General features: G+C 38.4%; 1 pseudogene; it reads left to right on the top strand.

The window, feature by feature from the left end:
- Positions 1 to 263: 263 nt before the first annotated feature.
- On the top strand, positions 264 to 8,109 carry LOC149160793 (short-chain dehydrogenase reductase 2a-like; annotated as a pseudogene).
- The last annotated feature ends 968 nt before the right edge of the window (positions 8,110 to 9,077 follow it).

Genomic DNA, 9,077 nt, shown 5'->3' with positions numbered 1-9,077 from the left:
GTATAATAAGCCTGAGTGATTTTTTATATTCCATTATAACTTGTGACTATAAATATAGTCATCACAAAAGGATAATTGTCTGAGTTGTTTCTTAACTTAGGAGATTTCATAGACAAGGATAATTGTCTCCAGTATTGTGTCTTCTGTCCAGTTTCATAGCCATGTCACCGCAACTTGTTGGCGAGAGCATTCCTAATCAGCATTCAATGGTGCGAAATAACGTACCACAGAGCAAAAGCAACGACCATCCCATAGTGTTGACCAATACTGTTTCTGAATGTAAGGGGAATGGCCATTCTGTGATGCCCAATATCGTTTCAGAGGTTATTGAGAATGGGGATGTGCGGGAGCCGGTCATCATTTCAGAAAGCAATGAGAATGGACACACATCCTTTAGAAGGTAAGATTCAAGATACTACAGTAAGATGTCTTATTTCAACTATTCCTTTCTTTATTGCATTGTGTTTATAGAGGTGGAAGGAGCAATGTTAGATGCATTCTACAACCTGAATGAAAATGGGGTGATCTATTACTTTATCAAGTTATATGTTTTTTAATGGATAAATGTATTTGTTTCGAGGTTGTAGTTTAATGCTTACATGAAAAGGTTTCGTTCTCACAAATCCCTCCCATCCTAACTATTTAATATTCATGTGATCTACTCCAAGTGAAATTTCTTTAATTGAAAAAAAAAAAAATATACACTCAATGTATTTGGTAGTATCGATTTATTGGTTTTAGGACATTATTATTAAAGATTTTGCAATCCCACAAGTAGTCGAATTAGTCTGGATCATATTATGGTAGACAATATTTGTGTTGTATATTTTCCTTTACCTTTTTGGTGAAAAATTTGTGTTCATGATAAATTGCTTATTTTAAATCACATATTTGTATTTCAATTATCTTTTATAGAACTGCTGACGGCTAATGAGACCTTCGAAAGGTTTATGACGGGATTCAGATACGAGTCCTTGTACTAACTGGCTTTAGTGTTGGAGAGTGCTTGAAGACATGAGATTATATAGAATGACCGGTATACCTAATGTAAGATTGCCTTCTTTGATATATAGGTTGGAAGGCGAAGTAGCAATTATTACCGGAGGTGCGCGAGGGATCGGCGAAGCTGCCGTTCGCCTTTTTGCAAAACATGGTGCAAAATTTATAATAGCCGACATCGATGACACTGCAGGTGAGAAACTCTCCAAATCTTTGGCTCCTGCTGCAACATACGTGCATTGTGATGTGAGGAGGATGCGGCCCAGCTAGTCAACATAACAGTTGCCAAGTATGGAAAACTTGATATCATGTACAATAACACAGGAATCCTTGGAGGGCAGAGGAAAAGCAAGAGCATAATAGAGTTTGATGCAGAGATTTTCGATAGAATAATGAGTGTTAATGTTAAAGGAGTAGGGCTTGGAATGAAACATGCAGCACGAGTCATGGTTCCAAGAAGAGGTGGGTGCATTATTTTTATTGCAAGTGTCGCGGGTGTTTTGGGTGGCCAATTTTTTTGACCGCGCCTATGTCCGTCGGATTCCCGAATATTCTGGGAATCTGCACTCGACTCAAGCTCACTGTGTTCGGGGAGGACTTGGACGTCATGCATACACTGTTGGGAATTTTCTGGTAAATTCCAAAACAAAATCACTGAACAGAGAGTAATACTCTGTTTTTACCACAGGATCTGTAACACAGGGAAGCTACAATTGTTTTCTGAGCAGAACAAAGTTTCACACATGCCCAATAAAACTTGTATTCATTAAAATATTGTTGTTACAAAAGATTCTTCCTCTTATAGAGGGATTACAACCAGAGACTGCTTCAAATGCAGTTCCAAAAACTCACTCTGTCTCTCAAGAAAAATTTACAATGCTGTATAAAGAAAATTTCTTACATTCGTTCTCTTCTTGAAAAGATTTTTTACTGCTGTGTAAAAACCTCTTTTTTTACACTGTTGTGCATTATATTCAACCTGGTGAAGAATTATTCTTACATTCACTACGGAAAGCTTTTCCCTTTTTTTAATGAACGAACAGCAACACAAAAAAAAACATTACAATGCCTTTTTACTTTTTTCGTAAAAACTAAAAACTACACCCGTGGATAAAAAACTAATAAAATTAAAAGCTTACCTACATTTACCAACCCATAGTAACTTTCATTAAATGTTTTACTGGTAGTCAAAATGAAACTTTTACTCCACGTCAATTTCATGTTGCAGGCCTGTACTTCAACCATTGAATTATGCGATTTGCGATTTGATCGCATCGCGAAATCGCAATCTACTGAAGAGAAAGGGTGGAACACTAAAATACAGGTGCAATTTTCGATTTGCTATCCCATCGCATCGCAACATCGCAATCGGCAGAAATCAAGTGAACAGATGGAGGTAGTGGGCATGCAAGCGATTTGTGATCTGCGATTAGATCACATCGCAAGGAAAAAACATGCAGTTTTCTGAAATGATAACGCGACAGTTTGAAATTAGATTTCAACACTCCCCTTTAATTTCAACTCCTGGGTTATCAGTCATACCCATACATTTCCTCAAAAACTCAAAACTTTTCTGGCCCAATGGTTTGGTCAAAATGTTAGCAACCTGCTCCTGAGTTTTGCAGTGTTGTAAAACAATTTCTTCATTGTTTACCAATTCCCTGATGTAATGAAACTTTTTATCAATGTGTTTCATTCTCTTATGAAACACCGAATTCTTAGATAATGCAATAGCTGAGCTATTGTCACAAAAAATTACTGTTCCTTTTGCCTGCTCTTGGCATAAGCTCCTCAACATCCTTCTCATCCAAACTGCTTGACATGCTGCTACTGTAGCTGCCACATATTCAGCCTCTGCTGGAGACAATGCTACAATAGGCTTCTTTTTAGAAGCCCATGAAATGGCTCCTGAACCCATGTGAAAAACATAACTGGATGTGCTTTTCCGATCACTATCAGTGTATCTAATTAAATCTGAACATTTTGAGACAATATATAAAATGCCAAACCTTTTAGTACCTTTAACATACCTTAGAATTCTTTTTGTTGCCTACCAATGTGCTTCTTTTGGCCTCTCCATGAATCTGGAAATCAAACTAACAACATGCATTATATCTGGCCTAGTTGCAGTCAAATACATGAGGCTGCCAACTATGCTCTTGTACAAACTAGGATCAAAATCCTTGCTGCTGTCCTCTTTGCTGAGTTTTAATCCCATCACTGTGGGAGTGATTGCTGCTTTGTTGTCCTGCATGTTAAATCTTTCCAACACTTCATTTACATATTTTGCTTGTGAGATAAAAATTCCATTTTCATTTTGATCTACTTCTATTCCTAAGAAGTATCTCAGCAAACCCATGTCAGTCATTTCAAATTCTTCTTTCATGACTGTTTTGAAATTTTCAATAAGGTAATCATCATTACCTGTGAAAATAACATCATCAACATATAACACAACAATTAGTAATTTACCATCCTTTTCTTTGATGTAGAGGGTGGGTTCTCCCTCACACTTCTCAAATCCATTTTCCAGTAGATAGGAATCTATCCTACTGTACCATGCTCTTGGTGCTTGCTTCAGCCCATAAAGAGCTTTCTTCAATCTGCACACTTTGTGCTCTTGGCCTTTCTTTTCATAGCCTAGAGGTTGTTCAATGTAAACCTCTTCCTTTAACACTCCATTTAGGAATGCTGACTTCACGTCCATTTGGTAAACTTTCTACTTGTTTTGTGTTTCTATGGACAGCACTGCTCTCACGGTTTCCATTCTTGCAACCGGTGCAAAAGTTTCCTCATAATCTCTCCCATACTGCTGCTTGTATCCTTTGACAACCAATCTTGCCTTATGTCTTTCTCTTTTGCCTTCAGCATTGCTCTTGGTCTTGTAGACCCATTTGACTCCAATGACTTCTATACCTTTTGGTAGTTCAACAAAATCCCATGTCTTGTTTCTTTCTATGGCATTGATTTCCTCATCCATAGCTTCTATCCATTTCCTACCCTTAATTGCATCTTCGAAATGAATAGGGTCATCAACATGAAAATATAAAGCAAACAAAGAATTCATACCTTCATCATAAATGTCACTTAAATTTCTGAACTTCTTACCTCTTTCATTTGGTGTGCAAGTGCTTGAAGAAGCACTTGAATTTCCTCCTTGTGGTGTGCTTGGAGAAGCACTTTCATTTATCCTTAAGGGTGTCTCTTGCTGTCCTTGTGTTGGCGCTGCTGTTTGGGGATGTATTTCAGCCATCTCCTCATCATCTTCATCACGAGACAAACAATTTTTAACATTCATTGTTTTCTCTATGCTTCCATCCCAAGCTTCTTCCTCAATGAATTGAACATCTCTGCTCACAAAAAACTTCTTGGTAGATGGGATATACAACCTGTAAGCTTTGGATTCCTCACTGTATCCAAAGAAAATACATTTCTCCCCTTTGCTGTCCAACTTCATCCTTAGCTAATCTGGAATGTGTGCATAAGCTACACATCCAAAAACTTTCATGTGGGTGACTCCTTGCTTTCTCCCACTCCATGCTTCTTCCGGCACTTTGTTCGTCACTGCTTTTCTCAGACACCTATTCAAAATATATACTGCACAGTGTACAGCTTCAGCCCAATAATCATTTGGCAAATGCTTTGCCTTTAACATGCTCCTCGCCATATCCATGATTGTCCTGTTCTTCCTTTCAGCAACTCCATTTTGCTGCAGGGTGTACCTAGCTGTAAATTGCTTATGAATTCCATTTTCTCTACAAAACCATAGCAATTACTTGGAGATATACTCACCTCCTCTGTCAGTTCTCAGAACTTTGATATGCAGCCCGCTTTGATTTTCTACAAGTGCTTTGAAATTGCAAAATTTTTCAAACACTTCACTTTTGTTCTTTAGAAAGTAAACCCAAGTTTTTCTAGTAAAATCATCAATGAATGTTAGAAAATATTGGCTGCCTGCTAGTGATGGAGTTTGCATTGGTCCACATAAATCTGAGTGGACAATTTCTAAGGGTGCCTTTGCCCTTATGCTTTTCCCTGATGGAAAACTTTCTCTGTGTTGTTTCCCCAAGATACAACCTTCACAAAGGCTGTCCGGTTTCTCTATCAATGGTAATCCTCTTACCATTCCTTTTCTATTCAACAAGTTAAGACCTCCAAAGTTGAGATGTCCAAATCTCAAGTGCCACAACCAATTTTCATCCTTTGGTTCGCTTTGGAAAGCCTCTTGTGTAACTGCTGCAATTACTTCTTTATTTTTTAAATCTGCCTTTATCCTGAGAGGGAACATCCTGTTCCTTGTCATTTTCACTTCAGCAATACATCGTTTGCTGGGTGCTCTATCCATGATGGTGCATACATCATTCACAAAGAAGACATTGTAACCCTTTTGAACAAGCTATCCAATACTTAAGAGGTTACATTTCATTCCAGGAACATAATAGACATCTGCTATGGTTTTCTTTTCACCTTTCTTTGTAAATATTTTTACTTCTCCTTTTCCCATAACAGAAATTTTACTATCAGTCCCAAGTGTGACTTGTGATTTCACATTTTGATCTAAAGCAGAAAACAGGGCTATGTTTCCTGTCATATGGTTACTGCAACCGGAGTCTAGAAACCATATATCATCACTGTTTGTTTCAGCCATATTACAAGCTAAAAGCACATTATCTTGGCTGATATTTTCTCTAGTGATATTTGCACTAGATCTATTATTCATATCATGCTGCTTCTTCCTACATTCATTTGCATAATGCCCATATTTTTTACAGTAATAACATTGGACATTGGATTTTTCATACCTTTGTCCTTGAGCATGATGTTGTCCACTTTGTTGGTTGCTGCCTTGGCCTTGGTTCTGATTTGGATTGCTGCCTCTTCCTTGAGCATTTGCTGGACTATTCCTTCCACCTCTGTTTTGGCTTCTGCCTCTTCCTCTCTTGCTTCCTCTGTCTTGACCTCTTCCTCTTCCAAAGGACATCTGGGTCTTGAAGGCTTGCTCTAGAGATGAGTTTTCATTTCTACTCAACCTCTGCTCATGTGTTATCAGTGATGCATGAAGTTCATCAACTGAAAAGTTTGTGAGATCCTTTGTCTCTTCTATGGTGGTGACAATCACATCAAACTTTGAGGGTAGGACCCTCAATAGTTTCTCCACAATCCTCCTTTCTTCAAGAGTTTCTCCATGAGACCTTATTTGTGTGACCAGACCAATCACATGTGTGAAGAAAGAGTCAATATTATCTGACTCCTTCATACACAGGTTCTCAAAATCTCTCCTCAACAACAGTAGTTTTGTTGTCTTCACTTTCTCCATGCCTTGATAGGCTGTCTTGAGAGTTTGCCATGCTTCTTTGGATGTCTTGGCTACTGCTATCCTTGGAAACACACTCTCATGCACTGCTTGATACAAAAATACGAGGGCTTTTGAATCCTTATTCTTATTGCTCTTCAACAGATCTTTCTCTGCCTGAGTTAATCTATTAAACTCATCTTCATCTCCTGGTTCTTCAAACCCATATTCAACAAGTTCCCATAAATCTTGTGAGGCAAACAGGGTTGTCATGGTTATTTCCCAATAGTCATAGTTTTTCCCATTAAACTATGGGAGCTGAGTATTAAAAATACCCATGCTAGTGCTGGAGCCAGCCATTCCTTGCACTCTCAACTATGCTTCAAATATTTGACTGTGTATTTAAAAAAAAACATTGTCTGTCTTCAACAGCAACACAAAAAACTGACTTGAAAGATACCTTGGATTTTTCTTGACTGAGTCTTCACTCTGCTGACCTTCTCTAGCAAGAAATCCTTCCTTCAGCTTCTTTGACACCTTCAAAGATCCTGGACAAGCTCTGATACCATTGTTGGGAATTTTCTGGTAAATTCCAAAAAAAAATCACTGAACAGAGAGTAATACTTTGTTTTTACCATAGGATCTTTAACACAAGGAAGCTACAATTGTTTTCTGAGCAGAACAAAGTTTCACACATGCCCAATAAAACTTGTATTCATTAAAAGATTGTTGTTACAAAAGATTCTTCCTCTTACAGAGGGATTACAACCAGAGACTGCTTCAAATGCAGTTCCAAAAACTCACTCTGTCTCTCAAGAAAAATTTACAATGTTGTGTAAAGAAAATTTCTTACATTCGTTCTCTTCTTGAAAAGATTTTTTACTGTTGTGTAAAAACCTCTTTTTTTACACTGCTGTGCATTACATTCAACCTGGTGAAGAATTCTTCTTACATTCACTGCGGCGAGCTTTTCCCTTTTTTTAATGAATGAACAACAACACAAAAAAAAACATTACAATGCTTTTTTTACTTTTCGTAAAAACTAAAAACTACACCCGTGGATAAAAAACTAATAAAATTAAAAGCTTACCTACATTTACCAACCCATAGTAAATTTCATTAAATGTTTTACTGACGGTCAAAATGAAACTTTTACTCCACGTCAATTTCATGTTGCAGGCCTATACTTCAACCATTGAATTATGCGATTTGCTATTTGATCGCATCATGAAATCGCAATCTGCTGAAGAGAAAGGGTGGAACACTAACATACAGGTGCAATTTGCGATTTGCGATCCCATCGCATCGCAACATCTCAATCGGTAGAAATCAAGTGAACAGACAGAGGTAGTGGGCATGCATACGTTTTGCGATATGCGATTAGATCGCATCGCAAGGAAAAAACATGCAGTTTTCTGAAATGATAACGCGGCAGTTTGAAATTAGATTTCAACATACACCGCATCAAAGCATGCAATCATTGGCTTAACAAATAATGGTGCATGTGAACTTGGAAAATATGGGATTTGGGTGAACTTAATATCTCCTTTTGGAGTTGCAACGTCCATGTTGATAAATGCTTGGACCAAATACGATGCAGAAAACACAGGCATGTTAGAAGATGATGTCTAACAACGAAAGCCGAAAATAGAAGAGCTAGTTGGAAGCTTGGAAATTTAAATGGGCCTACTCTTCGAGCCAAGGATATAGTAGAAGCAGCCCTGTATCTTGCCAGAGATGACTGTCAGTATGTAAGCGGCCATAATTTAGTAGTGTATGGAGGTGTTACAAACATAAATAATTGTATTCGTTTGTGAGCTATCTCCAAACAATTTGCAGCCTCCTCTGAAAAAAAAATAGAGGACTTTGGATTCTACAAGGATTCGCAAGAAAGGGCTAATTACTTCTTGTGGAAGTTGACTGGAAAGAGCCTTATCTTCCATTCATTTACTGATATATTTATCTAAAACTAGTTGCACTTTAACTAATTTTTAAATATTATGCAATGTTTTATTGTACGTCTTTAATGTTAGAAAATTATATATTACGGAGCAAAGGAACACATAAAATATTGCAGAAATATAAACACAGAAAATGCACAAAACAAGAGAGACACAGATATACGTGGTTCACCCAGTTTGGGCTACGTCCACCCCGAACAGCCAGTCCTTCCTTTCTATTATCCAGCAAAATGAAGAGACACAACCTACAACAAATTCGCTGTAATATCCTTTGTTTTCTCTCACAGTCTCACCTCTCTTTTTCTCGCTCACAGAATACACATCTATATCTCAGCCTCCAAAATACAATGCCCTCATACAAAGAGAGGGGTTGCCTTCTAGGGCAAAAAACCCTAAACTAAACATAAGTTCTACCGTCAGATCATCTGCCTAATGAACGACCCAGATTGACTAGAAATTACTGTACTTTTACAAGGAAATTTTACATTTGTTTTTAGCTTCGGGGGCACTGCCCCCGAGCCCCCGCCGGGGGACAGCTGGCCCCCAGACCCCCCAGCCGGGGGGATCGGCCCCCCCGGACCCCCGCGGGGGGGACAAGTCCCCCCCGCACCCCCTCGCGTGGAGGGGTGTACAAACTTCCTGGGGTATACATCCGGCTGAAACAAAGACCTCTGAACAATCATGCTCCACACACAACAATCTCCCACTTGGAGAATGATTGTTGAAACTCCACCGCTGCTTCATTTTCTTGACAATGACTCCTCTTTGGACCTGGTTGTTTCGCATCTTCATTGTCATCCTTGAAGACCAATTGAAACTGAGCA

This window comes from Pinus tabuliformis, chromosome 5_2 (genome assembly GCF_031772625.1).
Source record: "Pinus tabuliformis cultivar Carrire ecotype Pingquan chromosome 5_2, CPIR1, whole genome shotgun sequence".
Taxonomy (NCBI): domain Eukaryota; kingdom Viridiplantae; phylum Streptophyta; class Pinopsida; order Pinales; family Pinaceae; genus Pinus; species Pinus tabuliformis.
Note: the sequence above shows the minus strand (reverse complement) of the source record. Positions and strands in the feature narration are given on the sequence as shown.